We start from the raw sequence: 18259 nt of genomic DNA on the forward strand, positions 1-18259 counted from the left end.
GTTTTTGTTGAAAAATTGACACTTCAGTGCATTGAAGCAACTTGTGATATTGATAGCCTTCACTGTTCCCTTAGGTCTTTTTGTTGCTGTTGTTAGATAATATATTGTAGAAACTTTGGACATGTAGTACTACTCCATACCTCAGATCTTGGTGGTGGTGTTATTATTTGTATTTTGCTTGTTTATTTGCTTGATTGCCTAGATGGAGTAGGTTCAATCTGGGACTGTTTACTTGTCCTACAGTGGGAACTGGGTAGGAGAAGGCCACCTCCATCCTCTCACTTGCACTTTCTCAGAATCTAACTTTTGTAGCATGGAACTGAGTAGGGTGAGACATGCTGCTAATATGTCCCATCTACAGTGAAACTATAGTCCTAGACTGGTAGCTAAAGGAAGAGGGAGCCCCATCTTTGTGACAGAATCTACTCAGAGAAGAGCTTCTGCCATACCAATCTGGGGGAAGGATGAGAATGGCTTATGTCTCAGATGCTATATACTCACAGTGTATATACTTACTGAGATTTATTAGATTTTGTTGAATGAAATTTTATTGATCTCCTGTATGTTATTCTGAGCCTTACAGAGATTTCAATGGATGTTTTATTAAATTGTTCACCAGTAAATAATTGTTTATCTGGGAAGAGCCTCTACCAAGCTCCTACCACTACCATTCTGGAAATCCCACTGCCTCACTTTTCTTATCGAAAAGAAAACAAATATAAAATTCAAAGGCATCTGCACTGACATATTTTTTCCTCACTATTCTAAAATAAGTTTTTTGACTGCTGTTTAAACTATTTTCTTAAATATTATTAGTTCTTACCTTGCAGTAGCTATTGTAGTTTGCTAGGTAGTATCTGACAAATTAAACACAGGAAATATTAGTTATTAGTACAGTTGATTGTTCAAGACAAACAGTGTTCATATGAGTTGCATACATTTTTCCTAGAGTCAATACTTTTTAGTCTTTAGCTGGTTTTCTAAATAAGACGTTTCCCCCCTTTTTTGTGGGGCTTGCTGTTATTATGAAAATAAATAGAAAAATTATATATTTATGCATATATTATATATTATAACTGCTTGTTAAAATGTTTATACTTTCACTTTCTGTATGTGTCCATTTAATAGAATATTCGCTAGATAAAAATAGTATGTTTATCACAAAAATATATGCTAATTTTTTCTAGATATGAATGTGGTATGGGAAAGATTTTTTTAAACCTCTTTACAAGTGTTCATATTTTAATCTATTTGAAATTAAGAAATAAACCTAAGGCTACCTTCAGGAATTTCTAATCTCTCAGGATGTGAATACTATTTTGAGGCAAAAGGAAATATACAACTTTCCTAAAGGAAAGAGAAAAATTGTAACTAATTAAAATGGCTAAATTCTTTGACAACTTCAAAGGAATTTCAATTAAAATGATAAATTAACAAGATTTTTGAACAACATGCATTGAGAATTAAGTGTAATTACTGATGTACAGAAACAAAAAGTTTGCCTTTGGTGTGGTTTTAACATAGACTGTGTATTTATTACAGACATATGGTTAGACAAGTTAAGATATCAAAAAACAGAATTTTCAGAGCCCTCAAGTGCTAGATAAGATAATATCCTCAGTGGTCACATTCTATTGGCATTTACTCACAGCTAAGTATTTTTAAAAAGGCTGCTGACTTTCACCTCTGCAGCAGCAGCCATGAGTGTGTTGAGGCTTGCACTGTCCCCCGCTGCGACAAAAAGATCTGGTTGTACCCCAGTGAGACCAGTGAAACCGCCAGTGCCAACTCCCATCAGCAGATTAGGAAGCTGATCAAAGATGGGCTGATCATCAGGAAGCCTGTGACTGTCCATTCCCGGGCCCCATGCTGGAAAAACACCTTGGCCGCAGGAAGGGCAGACACATGGGCTAGGTAAGGGGAAGGTTCCTACCACTGCTCGAATGCCTGAGAAAGTAACCTGGGCGAGGAAGGTGAGAATTCTCCAGCTACTCAGAAGATATGTGAATCTAAGAAGATGGATGCCACGTGTACCACAGGCTGTACTTGAAAGTGAAGGGTGACGTCTTCAAAATCAAGTGCATTCTCAAGCCGAAGGCCCACGGGGCTGAGACGAGGCTAAGACCAAGGAAGATGGCAAGCCCGTGAAGAGCAGTCCAGGCCAAGAAGGAGACATCACCAAGACTCTGTCCCAGGAGGAAGCCGCCAGCAAGTAAAGCTGCGCCTCTCTGGCCTGTACGTTGTGGCCTTGGCAATTACATGGATCAATCATTCAACAAATTAGCCTTCCTTTAAAAAAAGGCTGCTTAGATAAGAAATCGACTTATGTGCCTTCAAGTAAAAGAAAATATATTTTGTGAGTAGCTGGAGCAGTTTTGTAGTGTGCCATAATATGCCACCTAGTGGCTTGACTTTCAGAAAGAAAATTTTTAAGTCACCTACAAGTCAGGATTCGCAATCTATAGGAGGCGAAAATAGTTGCAGTGTTTCTTTCTGTCCTTTATATGCTTCTGAATGCTTTAACTTAAAATGTTTCCTAATTTTTGGTAATTAATAAGCTGAAAATCATAAAAATAGGAAATAAGGCAATTGGAAGACAGCTTCCCTAATTTTGCAGGTGTTAACAAGGCAGACCTGAGAAAGTGACTTGACCAAGTCACAAAGCTAATTAGTGAAAGTAATTTTTAAAATTATCATTTCCAACTGATAATAAGCAGTGAGATAATATAATATGATAGATAAAAAATTAGATTGGTCCAAGGAAACATGGATTTTACACTGGATAAACTTAGTGCATGAATCTGGATATATGATCTTGATCTTGCAACTGAGGTTTCGTCTGGGGACAAAACATCAATTTTTGTTGGAATATCCCCTACAGAACTGTAGAATCTGCAGTTAAGGGACACTTTCTTGCCTATGGGAGTGCTGTGGCCTTCCGGATTGTGATGGACCAAGTTCACGAGTCCACACGCAGTTTGGCTCTGTGCTCTTTGAGAATTCAGATGCTGTCCAATAATTCTGAACTGATGGGAAGAAAACTCAAGAGTCATGTGCTCTGTTCATAAGGAAAAAATAAATCAAAATTTAAATCCCAGTTTAAAGAATGTCAGTACATCTAAGGAGGTATTTAATTTTGCTTCAAAAAATGTAGAACATTCTTAAGTTTATTTACTGGAGAAAGTGCTGTTCTTATTAAGAAGAAAAAAAAGGAGAAGAAAAGTGGATAAACTAAGAAATACAAAAATCAGAAGTAAGAACCTAAAACTTATTTTTCCCCACTGAGTACTGGTAATAAATGTGTGTTAAAAATGTAGTGCCCCTCTCCCCCCAAAAAGGTTCTTTTTGAACCTTAACTTCTGTATCAGTAAAATGAAGGATCTGAATGAGATATCCAGATCTCTCACTTTATGGTTTCTGAACCTAATAGCCCATATTATAAACTACTAAAATTGAGGCAGGAAGCATTAACAGAAAGTAAAATGTATTCATATTCTCAAACCTTATGTCATTATTTCACCCAGTTTATCCTCCATGTTGGTACCCTTTAGAAAGTGAAGGGATGTTTAAACATGCTGTTCCCTAGTTTGCTCTTTATGTTCCTCTTTGTCCGCGACCAGGATAAGCCTAATCCATTGCTCCTGTGAGCTGGGAATACTCGGGCTCTTGCTTTAGGAGGGTGTCCCTAGAGATGCACAGAGTATCAGAGATATGTCCAATAGAGTTTCTCTATTCTAAAGTCTGAATTTAAAGATGGGAAATATTTACAAAATTGCATTCTATAGAGAAATATAGGTATATGAGATTACACAGTATTCACTTATTTTAGTTTTATTCTATGTTGAGATTTTACTATAAAAGTATATTCTGTTTAGTTTTATATTTAGATTTTAGTATTGACTAGCTCCTGTAGTTTTGAGGAAAATGACCGAAGAGGTTAATACTTTCTCTTTGATCTTATGTTTATGCTTTAAAGCTTGAAATTTGATTGCTCTCATAAATGTGATTAGTAGGGATAAAATATAGTCATACTGTTTATAAAACCAACCAGTGATTTTTCCGCCTCAAAAATTCCATAGTTGACTTATCCAAGCAAGGCACTGCTTATATTGCTTTTAATTCTACATATATATTTTTCCAATTAAGCATCCATTTAAAATCCATTAGTCACCTTATCATTTCTCTATCCCTACCCCAGCTTTGTTGCATTTCAAATGTTTCCATAGTAAATCAATACTAAACCAATATTGAAATCGATGGCTCCATATTAATTCATTATGGTGAATTATGAGTTTTACAAATAAATATTTAGTTGCTATATTTTGTTACACTTTGGTGATAGCAAGATAAATGAGATATAGTTACTGATGACTGGATCTAAGATAAAAATAGACATTTAAATTGATAATTGCATTAAAATGTGGTGAGTACTCTGAAATAATATTCATCCCTAACTGTGGAAGCATCTGGGATTGTTAATGGACAATAGCTTTACAGATGGATTATTAGTATTATTAGTAGGAAATGATCAGTTTCAGAGAAAGGAAAAGTTCTGCATTCTAGGGAGAGGGGACAAGTAAAGCACAGATACTAGCTATAAATAATATCACATGAATTCAATAATTTAGTAGAAATTGAATCACCTAGGTGCACTGGAGCTAATCCCTACTGGCTCAGAACTAATTGTGTGTATCTTTCTCCAAGATCATCTCCAGTGATATCACTTTAGTAGCTTGATATTAGCCATGTTGAGAGTATTATCATGATGGAAATGGGCAGATTTCCAATGTTGTCCTCCCCCCTCCCCCAATCTCTCTGTCTTTCTCTCATTCTTTTTATCCTGGAGAGTTGGTTGTTAAAAATTTACCAAGACACCACATTTTGGTAGTAAAATATTTTAAATAAAATTACACACTAGGATGCATGCAAAAACGAGCACAGCTAACTATGAGTTGGTCATTGTGGGCGTGGGCCTGAAAGTCTATATTTCTCTTAAGTTCACCAGGGGACATTTCTGTAATCTAAAGCTCTGGAAACATTGACAAACACATAATAGGAAGCCACGGAAGACTCTGAGGTGGAAAGATGACTCTGATGATTTGTACTGGGAATGAAATTGGTGACCAGGAAGCCTGTAACTTTGTATGGTTCATGAAAAAATGGAGCTTTCCTTCTTTTCTGGGAGTTCAAAAATCGATTGTTTGGAGAGGTATTGAAGAGAAAAGGAACACATCAAAATCGGATGCAGTGCCCATGTGTTCTTCTAGAGAGTTTCAGGAACTGAAGAAAAGTAAAAAAAAGTAATCTGGAAAGGAGTCATTTTTATTGCCCCTCTAGCCTAGCAAGAAGGTTCCTACAGCTCAGGGAAGGAAGATTTTGTCTTTTCTGTATTGAAGTATAATGGTGATGAGTGGCTACCACTGTCAAAATCTGGAATGCTTATAGAAGGATGATTTAGAAGAGAGGAATCGAGGACCTTCAAGTTATGGATATAGAATATACATGGTTGAACTACACATTGTATTACTTTGGCAATAGGACAAGACTGTGCTGAAGCCAAGCTGGAAAAGAGCCGTCAACACTTTATAAACTGTTGAAATAACTTCTTTATCAGCAGAGCATTGCATTGTCTCGCCATTTAACTTTCACAACTTTATCTTCTTTGAACTATTTAACTTCTTATTATGATCTTCAGTGCTTGGCAGATAGATGCGAATAAAATGACATAATGGACCTTTTATGGGCCATTCAACCGGTGATCTTTGAACTCATATTGCTAAGTAGTCTGTGGAAAAATAAGGCATTTTAGCACAATTTAAAAAGCAATCTGCATTTCAAAACCACCCTGGTGGTGTACTTATTGGTTCTAGTAGACATTATACATTGTTAAACTTTAAAAAAAAATGATACGAGAATACGTCAGGTTTAGCAAGGAGCGATTATATTCCGTTCAGGTCACTGACCATAAATTTCATGACTGAGTTCTGGTATATTACCTTTTCCACAGTCATTTTGGTTGTACTCTAAGGGTCTAAAAATATTCAAATTAAGTAAACTGGAAATGTAACTATACTCCAGATGAGTTGGTTTAAGCATTAAAGCCATAGACTAAAGAACCTTTATAAAGGTAAAGATTACGATGTGAAGTACCAGCTTCCAACTGGACTTGTCCTTAGCAGTATAAAATTTCTGAGTGTCTGTGGTAATGGGGATGGGGACACTATGTAATTATATAAAACTCCTCTGCTTTGGATAATCCTCCACTCATAAAGGAGAAAGGAGGCCAGAATAATATTACTGTAACTCTCAGGAGCCTATGAATATTTGGGACAAGATTAGAAAAAAATCATGCTAAGAAGTGTAGAGCCTGAGATTTTACCATACTTGTAAGCTAAAAAATTGCCTGCCACAATTTCATAGATGCTGACATAAGACATAGGGCTCCTGTGTCAGAGACACAGGACTTTATCATTCACAGATCACTAAGCAGCATGAGCTTCAGTTTTTGCCTAGACTCTTCCCCTGTGCCCTGTAATGGGCAGACTCTAAGGTGACCCCTTCCCAGACAATGATTCCCATCTCCTGATGTTCATGCTTTTGTGTAATCCCTTCCCCTTGGGAGTAGGAGGGATCTATGACTTACTTTCAACCAGTGAAATATAGTAAATATGATAGGATAGCCCTCTGTGCTTAGGTTACTAATATAGCAAAGTTGATAACATGTCACCCACAGTATTACATGATATAAAGTAAGACTGTCTTAGTAAATTGGAGCAGGAGACTAATCAGTTTATGGGCTGGATGAAGCCATTAGGAACTGTGGGCAGCCTTTGATCAATAGCAGGTAAAACCTAGTGTCCTTCGTCATACAACCATAAGTAACTGCCAGTAAACTGAATGAGCTTGGGAGCAGATCCTTCCTCTCTTAGCTCTCCAGATGATAAGGCACCCTGGCTGGCACCTTGACTGCAGTCTTATGGCTTTGAGCAGAAGACCAAGCTAGCTGTGCCTGGACCCTTGACCTGTGGAAAGTGTGAGATAATAACTACACGTTGTTTTAAGCCACTATGATTGTGATAAGTTGTGTGGCACAGAAAACACTGCTGATGTCCTATGGGAGTAATGTAGAAGCAGACTGAGGTGGATGCTACACACACAGTGGGTTTGTGTTGCAGCCGATGAAACCCTGAGATTAGGAAATCCTAGTCTCATATAAGAGACTTCTATCAAACCTGCCTAAACTTTTTCTTCAGAAGGACATATTACTTTTATAATCCTGAACAGCAAACAGTTCCGCTCTCTGGCCATGAGGAAAACACTTTCTTTCATCTTCCAAGGCTGTTTCCTATACACATATCCTTGAAAAAGTAGTCTAGGACAACTGCTGTCACAAGATTTGCTATGGAGAATTATTGCCAGCATCTCTGAGGTTGCTAGGTGAATTTCTATACACTTAACATTATACAGTTACGCAGAAGAGACCACAGTAATATCTCATCCATGCCAAAAGGTCCATTTTGGGCAATAAAATGGTAGAGAGATAACTGAGCCTATTTTCTAAAATAATATTTATCTATAGTTTCTTTCTTGATCAATTTAAATTACAGTCACTATTACTAATGTTCAGCTAATATTATACTTTCGTGCAGAACAGGTATTAGAATGTGCAGGAACTTAAACACACCCATAAGAAGATAAAGGGAGAATTTTATGCTCTAACTGCCTCAAATGTAAAGAAGATATAAATGTATTATCCCCCTTTTAGTATTCATATTATTGGTATTTTAGTATATATAAACATAAGACTAAAAATATTACAGAACATTAATAAAATTCAATAGACCCATTTCAGTTAAAACATTTTCAAGTTATAAATACGTTTTAGTTTTCACAAGTTTCTAGTGCTTTTTAGTATAGATTGTGACATGATGGATGAACTTAAATTCTGGGGTGCTGGAACATCAGACTAGATAAATGAGAGTTTATTGATTTAGTAGTATTTGCTCAAGATGTAGGATTTAAGATCCTGGCAAAGATTTCAGGAGATGATGTGTACTTTACTGGAATAACTCTTAAAGTGATGGGCAAAGTAAGTGAACACCCAAGAATGGTTGACTCAACTTGTAACCTCAGGAGAAATTTTAAAGATAGATGATCTGGAGGCTAAGGGAAGTTGTCCTATTAAAAAAATCTCTTTCCTAGTTTCTGGATCGGAGATCGTTTTGATTAAGAACTCACTTGTTGAAAGAGAATGTTAGGTCCTTTGGCAAAAGGATTCTGTAATGCCATTACGCATGTACAAGGTCATGATTCACTCAGTCTTTTCCAAGTCATTTACTCAAGTAGATTTATAATGGAAAAAGAAGAATATAAACATTTTGAGGACTATTGGACATTGGCATTCAGAGACTTAAAGTATCAGCATGTCTCCCTTTTTTTTGAGTATGTGGGGGCCAGTTAATAAATAGAGCACTGGGTAATATTATGTAGCTCATAATAAATCTATAGACACACTCTAATCTCCTAATGTAAAGTTAGGAAAAGAGATATTTGATTGTTAGTGCAATCCCCACATTGGATACTTGGCCTATGAGGTAAGAAATATATAGAGGGGTCGAATAAGTGGAAGCCCCTGAAACTGCATCCTCCGTCATGAACAAGATAGTTTATCTATAAAAGTATCACATCCTTGGAGAGGGTGACAAAAATTAGTACCACTTTTAAAGATTTAAAATCTTGGTCCATTTTAAATCTCCATTTAATTCAGCAATATTTCCCTTGCTAAACCAGATAGATCCCGGAAGATGGCAGTGCACTTTCACAGACTCAGCCAGTAGTAGCTCCTAATGCAATTGCAATTACTGGGCCATAGTATGCGTGCTAAAGCTGAGTAACATGGCATCAGTGCATGGCATGGTATGCGTGCTAAAGCTGAGTAACATGGCATCAGTGCATGAAGCAGTCACTGATTTAGCAAATGTGCTCTTTTCTGCCCACATTGAAAAGAGGTTTAGAAGCAGTTTGCACTCGTGTGTAGTTGACAATAGTATATATTTATAGTGTCTTTTGGGTCTGTGTTAACTCTGTGCCTGTTAATAACAGTCCTAAAAGGTTTGGACCATCTGGATATCTGGGAGGACATCCATGTGACCCATTGAATAGATGACATCTTGTTAAAGGCGTTGAATGCACAAGAAGTGGCTAACAATTTGAAGGCCTTGGGAAGTCACATGTATTTTAAGGGTGGGAAATAAACTCTGTGATGTCTCAGGAACTTATTACATCAGTAAAATTGTTAAGGTTCACTAGCCAGAGATTTTCTAGAATATCCTATCAAAAGTAAAAGCATCTTACATCACTTTGCAAACAACCCTGCAACTTAGAACAGGCAAGCCAACATTTTCGGTGTTATTAGGTATATTAGTGAAGTTTGTGGCAAGTGGCTATAAGAGAATCACAAAGTAATCTCCTGGGGTTCCAAATTAAGGCCATTCCATCTGCAATAGAGATTATAAATCTATTGAAAACAACTTTAGTGAGCCTAGGAGGAGATGAAGTACCTGGCCGTGAAACAAGTGATATGTATCTGGAACGATCTGTAATAATCTGAGTTCCTGAAGATCCACTAAGTCATATAGTTGGTCAAGATCAGCAATAATCCAGTGTCAGTGAGAAGAGATATAAACAGAATTAAGTATGAGGACATAAGAGGACATAAACAGGCTTCATGAATGGGTAGCCAAGAAACTGGGCCATAGACAACTTATTCATCATTGCCCTCTCCTCAGCTCACACCTATGGTTGTATGTAGAATTTTATGCATTCAGCTGTTGAAGTAGGAAAAAGCCTGAGCTTGGTTCCTGGATAGCTCAAAATGTGAATGTAAGCCAGAAATTGATAGCAGCTATATTCCAGCCTTACTCATGGGTGACTGAAATCTTTGCAAAGGAAATTCTCCTAATGGGCAGATTTTCAGACACTTCATTCACCTGGTTATCCACTTTGTTAAGTGGTTAGAGGTTAGAATACATAGTGGCCTTTGGATGTTGCTAATAGCCAGACCTACTATACAAGGACCTGGAGAAAGACTGGAATACTGTGGACAAAGAAGTCTTGAGTAGAAATATGCAAATGGACGTATGAGAGTGGACAGAAAGTATAAATTTCTTTGTATCATATTAATGGTTGCCAGAGTGTCCACCAGAGAAAGCACACTAAATGACCAATTTGACAAAATAATTTTGTCACCTGTTGCTGACAGCCTGTATCTAATATCAGCCACTTGGTACAGTGAACATATGAATGAAACGGCCATGGTGATAGAGATGCCATTTCAGCGTCTTGATACTATGGGTTCCCACTTAAGAAACTTAATGAAGCTGATCTAGCTATTGCCATTGCTGAGAACCCAGCCTGTCAGCAATAGAAATGATGAGCTCCCAATGTGGCACCAACTCTTGAGGAGATTCACAAGCTACTTTGACAACTTGACAATATTGGTCCGGTTCTGACAAGGCTAGTGATCATTCAGACAAGAATAGAGGCGTATGTTGGGTATGTAGCACCACAACAAGCACTACTGCCAGAGTGCTTACAGAGTGTTTGATACAATTGCATGGAGTTCTACAAAATATCACTTGACAATTGTACCCATTTTATAAAAAGTGACACGCAGGAATGAGCTGTGACTGTGGGATCAACTGGTCATATCACATGACTAAAAGCTCTTGGAGTGATAGAAGATTGGAATGGTCTGCCGATGGCAAAGCTGAACTCCCATCTTAGATGTGATGTTTTCAGAGGATCAGGCACCATCCTCCAGGATACATTATATACCTTGAGGCGAAGATGTTTATATAGGGGTATGTACTTAATAGAAGAAATTCATGGATCTAACATCCACACGGAATGAGGAGTGGTCAAGCTTACCATAATTTCCAATGGTCCCTTAAGGAACATTTGTTTCCTGTCCTTAAAAATCTGATTTCTGCAATATTAAAAACTCGTAAGTCCCATTGGGGGAAAGTTTTCAACCAGGGGTAACAGTAAGAGTTCTTTTGGACTCTAAAAGACTGGTGCTGTTTGGTGAGGAATGTGGCGTCAGATCTAAACCCTACGTGACCTTTCAGACCTGACCATAGGCAATTCAAAGGCTTTGCTTAGCAGTCCTCATGAGAAAGGGTCCTTTCCACACAAAAGTTAGTGCACAGCTATGCCTTACAGTTTTCTGGAGGAAGTTATTGTCAAGGACTCAGGCTCAATCCCCAGACCCCCATATATATCTACATTCTTAGCCCAGGCACCATCCAGAGGCCTGCAAATCAGAGGGCCTCAGGGGAGACACTTTTCCTTCCCTTCCTTACTAGGTGATCGTGCCTAAAACACTCTTCTCCACTCTGGTTCAGTACCCTTGTGCTCTTACCCCTGCCTCCTCTACTCTTCCAGAACCCTGGTTACATAAAATGGCAGGAGCTTTGTGTCCAGGACTCCTTGGCAGTGAGACAATTCCCCCATCTGTGATGACTTATCTGATTCTCACCTGGTCCCCTTTCATGGGACAAAAATGGAACACTGAGAAGCCAATGCTTATTTTGTCTCTTGCTTACACCACTGCAGCAAGTGAATAAAGGCCTGATTGTTACATTCGATTATACTAATTGTCCTATGACCACTTTGACACTTGGCAGCTCCACACCTGGGCACTTCAGACTTCAGGCAAAGAACCAGAGACAAGAAAAGGAATCGTCAGTTTGTTAGGGGTAATTGACCCTGAGTTTCAGTAGGAGAAGGAATTACTGTTACACAGGTTAGTCAGGAACGAAGATATTTGTTACACAGATAACCCACTTAGATGCCTTTTGGTATACTCTAGCCAAGTTTTGATGGAAAATGGGTAAATAAATTAACTTAAGCCTGAGAAAGGCATGGTAAACCCCACTTTGGCACGAGAGTCTGTGTTATGCAGAGAATACAAGACTGGCATAGCATGTTGTAAATGAGGGGGAGCAAAATTGGGAAGAAAGAAAAAGAGAGATAAAAAAAAGACAAGTGTCTGTTGCAACAGTGAAACATTGGGTGCTGTGATCTTTCTTACTGGTCTTCTACTTCTACTATTCCCCACAAACACACCAATTAGGAAGCTGGTAAAACTTGTCAAAATGTATATGAAGCGGGTCCAAGCAGTACAAGGGATGTATTGTGGTAGACATCCTGTGATGAATCCTAGATTCCTATCAAAAGAAGGAGTGGGGATACTGCTGAGAGTTCTATTGTGAGAAAGCCTTCAACTCCCAGCTCCTGCAGGGATTGCCTCTGCTGTAGAGATCTGGATCTGCCATGCCATACTCTTCTCACACAACCCATATTGAATGGCTTTTGAGAGGTAATTAGGTCATGAAGGCAGAGCCCTCATGAATTAGATTAGTGCCCTTATAAAAGAGACCCCAGAGAGCTCCCTCACCCTCCTTCCAACATGTGAGGTTACACCAAGAAGATAGCCATCTTTGAACCAGAAAGCAGGTTCTCACCAGGCACCAAATCTGCTGGTGCTTTGATCTTGGCCTTCCCAGCTTTCGGAAATGTGGAAATACATTTTTTGTTGTTTATAAGCTACTCAGTCTATGGTATTCTGTTACAGCAGTCTGGGTAGACTAAGACATGAGGTTAGACTTATTGAATTGATGAATTCCAGAAACTTACTGCAAATCAAATCAAGTAGAAGAAAAACATGATTTCTCAATATTAAAACTTTATTCTACTGGGGACCAAATTTTGCCTGTGGAAAAGATAAAGTTATGTTTTTTAAATTTTTTGATAAGTCACATAAATGCAAATTTCTGGAAAATGGCAACATGGCAACACTCTTGTACTGGAATATATGTCACACACACAATAAAACTGAAAACATTTGTAATCGATTTATTTCTGTAATTTTAAAGGGAAACATTCTGCAGTTCAGAGTTTTATAAAATAACCTCATCATAAATTAAATCTTGGGTAATACACAGGCCTCCAGGTCCCAATCTAGACCCATTGGAAATCTGTATCTTTAATAAATGTCCAATGTAATTCTTAGGAGGACAAGCGGTTGTCTCACTTACCCATGACTTCTTGCTAATCAGCAGTCTGGAATTCCAGTCCTCTCTTCCTCCCTGAAACTAATGCTAGTCCCACTGTGCTGATCTGAGACGAAGGTGATTTAAGACAATTCCAAGGTGTCCTTTTCTGTCCCCAAACCGAATCATCCACCATAGTTCACCAGTGTAAGAGTTCTGTGTGTGCAATAGTTTTTTCCTGAAAGTAAAGAATTATCTTAAGAGAGTTACAATTTAGGGGAAATAGGTTTTAAAAAATTTCCAAACTGGCTACTAAAAAAGTATCGCTAAATATCAATCTTTATTTTATAGCTTGCAACCTGTTGTGCTATGGAGGGATATGTAAATATAACTTGCACAGCTCAAGGGGAGTGCCTTATTCAAAAACCTACTTTTCCAACTGGAGATCTGCATTCTTTCTCTACTCTGCTTTCCAGACAGACTCTCTTCTTTAACCTCCACATTTTTAAAAAATTTTTTTCTCTAAGTTGAAAAACTCTTGGAGTTTTTTCATCTGCTCCATTTATTTTTACCTACCAGGATTTAAAAAAAGAGTCATTTTCTGGAAAACTATCTCATTAACCTATAGTACTGAAGTCTCTTTCAATCAGATCTTTTCAGTTATAGAACAGAAATTCAAATTTCACATAAATACTGTGAAAAATTTATTTCATTAATATAATACATTGATCTTTGGTATTATAAGTGACCAATATTGAATGAAAAGAAAATGCATTTCTGAATACATTATGCATAATTTTATGCAAATTAACAGTGCAATTAAATGTAGAATAATAACTAAATGAATTCAGTAACTGTCAATAGAAAAGATCGAACATATGTTAAGCTTAAGTAAAATTGAAAATTTTGCATTCATATTCTTTTTGTCAATAATGTACAAGATAGGGAATCTTCACTAAGTATATTTTCAAATATAGGTATTGGTTTAACTTATTTGAATTATAAATAAAATGATTTTGATGATCTAATTGAAGTTCAGTTCTGTTGTGTGAAATTTATCTTCTGTACACTACTATAAAATTATTATTCCTTTCCAAATTGAGAATGCCAGAAATATTCAGACTGACTGAAGTCCATCCTTTGATTTAAAAAATATGTTAAAAGATGTAATTTTCCCCATTCATTCATCTAAGCTACTATTTTTTTTTTACTTCCTCTCAGTATGTTCAATAACACTCATTGATTGACATAAAGTAAGCATTTTGAAAGAAAATGTCACATCCTTGAATGAGTTTATAAGATAATTTTACATTTCTCAATTTCTCTTTTTAGAATGCTGTTCCTATTACTAAGGAAAACAGTGAAGTTATGTAGATAACAAAATGCAAAAATTGCTTGAAGGGCAACTATTTTAGTGATCAAAATTCTCTTTATAATCTCAAATTAGTTTCTAAGACTCCCTTGTTAGACAAGTCTTAACTGAAGTGAAATAGTGTTGCAAAAGGCTAAAGTCTTAAGGAAAGAAAGAAATATCTAAAGAGAGAATGCAAGGAAGTAAAGTAGGAGGAAAGGAAGAAGGGAAAGAGGAAGGGAGGGAAGAGGGAAGGAGAATGGATAGAAGGCAACCTTTAAACTTGCCTTGCTTTAATTCCAATGATAAGAACGCGGGTCTCAGGTTTTAGAGCAGGCATGATCTCTCTAGTCCCCAAAATAATGCTTAGAAATTGCTTCTTTCAATGTGTTAAATGCTCACAAGGGGATCAACCAGTAGAACATATATATCTCTATCTCTGGTTGATTTAAAAGTAGTAAAACATATTTTGTTCATCAGTTTATTTTGTTCATTAGATTCCACATATGAGTGAGATCATGTGATACTTGTCTTTCTCTGCCTGGCTTATTTCACTTAGCATAATAGATCCAGAACATAGAAACTTGGAACAGACTGAAGAATCTGAGTGAAAGCGGGGATGGGAGAGTGGGAGGGAGAGATTAACCAAAGAATTTATATGCATATATGCATAACCCAGGGACACAAACAGTGTGGCAAAGGCCAGGGGCGGGGGCAGGGTGGAAGAGGGAAATGGGGAAAAAAGGGGCATCTGTAATATTTTCAACAAAAATAAATAAATAAAAGCAGTAAACCATAAATGATCCTTGTTTGAAAACCTATTTTGTCTATGGGAAGACAAGGTTAATTTAGCTGAAACAACAAAGTAACAATGAAATAAAAATCCTAACCTGTGTGTATTGATCTTTAAATATATAAAAATTAAAAAAAAAATTTGAAGGCTCAGGCTGCTTTTGCTCAGTGGTTATAAAGTTGGCCAAAGGACCGAAGGGTTGTGGGTTGTGGGTTCAAATACCGGTCTAGGCCACGTACCTCAATTGCAAATAGATACCCTTTTATCAGCAGCCTTAATTGCCAAGGAAAGGATGAAAAATGTCAGCTACCGTGAAAGAAATTTCTTCCTAAAGCGATTAACAAATAGGACTAGGGTTAAAGTCCCAAGAATTGTAAATTATGCATTATTCATAGTACAACAAAAGTACTACTGAAAATAAAACTTGATACCCTTTTTTAAGCTTATAGTAGTGATTCATTATAGTATTAATTCATTAACAAACATCTGTTCGTCACTACATACAGTCAAGTCATTGACTTAGACCCTGACAGAGCTAAAGAATGGATGTTTTGCTCCCTGTGACTGTGGAGTTCATCATCCACTAAAAGATTTAGTTTTGCAAGCTACTAACAAACTATAAGGGATAGTAAAACATTATACTTAAGAGATATCCATAAGAAGAGAACTTAGCAATTTGTTACAATAAATAATGACCAGCATTTATTAACATAACATAACATAACATAACATAACATAACATAACATAACATAACATAACTAACATAACATAACATAACAACATAACATAACACAAGCATCTCTTGAAGCACAGTTAAGTTCTAACTTGTGACCTTCAGAACAGTCGTTCTGCGTGGAGTGCTTCCATTTGTGGTGAAGAAGCTGACACTTGGGTAGATGAAGATGCTTGACTAAGACCTGGTAAGTGGCAAAGCTTTGTTTTCAAATCTATGTCAATTCAACTCTAGTCCTATCTGTTAACCACTATGCTGTACCACGCAGGGAGTTGTCTTAAAAAACTACTAACATATGTTTATATAGAGTTTTAGTAATGCATGTAAAGAACTATTTTATATGGTATCTCATTGGATCTTTAAATTTACCCTGTGGGTAGCTTGAACTTTTACCTTATTATACAGAAAAGAAAGATAAAAATTTTGAATAGTTATCTATGGACAGACTTCTGGTAAATGACAATGTCAGGACTCAAAGCAAGAATTCCCAATATATAACAGTAGCATATTATGTGTTACTCTGAGATACTGAAGTGCTGCATAACATGCTATGAGAATAAAATGTCATAATTCCTGTTAATAAAATATTAAGAAAAATAATTGTTTTTATGGCGGGTTGCATGCCTGCATAAGATGTGTCTTCATTATTTACTACTTTAATGACCAAATTGGTTGAATTTAAAATAATTTTAGATGACTAATTTCGCATATACTGACATTATAAGAGAAAATAAATGTCAAAATAATTAATGACATTCAAATATTCATTTAATTAGATGAGAACTGATACCAAAATTATCTTTTGTATCTATACTATAGTTTTATGATCTAGAGTTTCAGAAAATATCCATTTTTGGGTTTTTTTGTAATGACCTCAGACAAAAATAAGTTACTATTCCAAGAAATATCTATTACTGACATTCAAGTTTGTGAACCAATTACAAAGTTTCCTTATCAATATTCTGCTTTGGGACTCAGGCATTGTTTGACCCACTGATCCAAACCTATAATCTCTGTAATAATCTGTCCAGTATCAAGCAGTTCTTTGCCTTATGAGACCCATGAAAAGATATTCAACCCTATTAGCCATTAGGTACAAGCAAACTAAATCATGATGGGATGACACTATGCATCCATTAGAAACAAAAAATCCAGTTAAAAAATGGGAAAAGGCCAGGTCAGTGTGGCTCGGTGGTTGAACATTGACTCATGCACCAAAAGGTTGCTGGTTTAATTCCCGGTCAGTGCATATGCCTGGGTTGCAGGCTCAATTCCCAGTAGGGGTTGTGCAGGAGGCAGCTGATCGATCTTGATGTTTCCCTCTCCCTCCCCCTCCCCTTCCCCCCCCTTCCCCTCCCCGTCCCCCTCTTCCTCTCCCTCTCCCGCTTACACCTGTCAGAATGGCTATCATCAATAAATGGGCAAACAAGTGTTGGCAAGGATGTGGAGAGAAAGGGAACCCTCATGCACTGTTGGTGGGAATGCAGATTGGTGCAGCCACTGTGGAAAGCAGTATGGAGTTATCTCGAAAAATTAAAAATGGAACTGCCTTATGACCCAGAAATTCCATTTCTGAGAATTTATCCGAAGAAACCCGAAACACTAATTTAAAATAATATATGTATCTCTATTTTCAGTGTAGTGTTATTTATAACAGCCAAGATCTGGAAGCAGCTCAAGTGCCCATCAGTAGATGAGTGGATAAAAACCCTGTGGTACACATACACAATGGAATACTGTTGGACTGTAAACAAAAGAAGAAAATTTTACTCTTTGCAACAGCATGGAGGGACCGGGAGAACATTTTGCTAAGTGAAATAAGCAAGTCAGAGAAGAACAAATGCCGTATAATTTCACTCATGTGTGGAATCTAATAAACAAAATGAACTGAAGCAAAATATAGAGAGAGACTCATAGATAGAGAACAGGCTGAAGCTGTCATGGAGGGGGAGGCTCGAGGGATGGAAGAGTGGGGCAAAAAAGAAGAAAAAAGAAAATACAGGGACAATGTTGAGATTTTGTGGTGAGGGGATGATGGGGGGAGGTGGAGGAGGATATGGGGGATAAATGGTGATGGATGGAGACTTGACGTGGTGTGGTGAAAACACAATACAGTATACAGATGATGTGTTGTAGAATTGTGCACCTGAAACCTATATAATTTTGTTAGCCAATGTCATCCCAATAAATTCAGATTTGCTTATTTCACTTAGCAAAATGTTCTCCAGGTCCCTCAGTGTCTCCATCTCATCCTTATGGGCCAAAGATTGAGAGAGGGGAGAGGAGTAAAGGCTATTTAACACCAAAGGGCTTTGCCATTTCTTCT

The 18259-nt window shown here is 37.1% G+C and overlaps 1 long non-coding RNA gene across 2 annotated transcripts in view; it reads left to right on the top strand.

The window, feature by feature from the left end:
- The window catches only part of LOC148093693 (uncharacterized), a 152207-nt gene that overhangs the window by 92353 nt on the left and 41595 nt on the right, over positions 1-18259 (top strand). The window contains exon 3 of one of the 2 annotated variants that reach the window (XR_015713987.1): positions 16039-16120. The exons of the other annotated variant lie outside the window; for it this stretch is intronic. This is a non-coding gene — a long non-coding RNA (uncharacterized LOC148093693). Of the gene's footprint in view, positions 1-16038; positions 16121-18259 lie in introns of those variants that run through there. 2 annotated transcript variants of the gene reach the window in all.

This window comes from Miniopterus natalensis, chromosome 2 (assembly GCF_054644295.1).
Source record: "Miniopterus natalensis isolate mMinNat1 chromosome 2, mMinNat1.hap1, whole genome shotgun sequence".
Lineage (NCBI taxonomy): Eukaryota > Metazoa > Chordata > Mammalia > Chiroptera > Miniopteridae > Miniopterus > Miniopterus natalensis.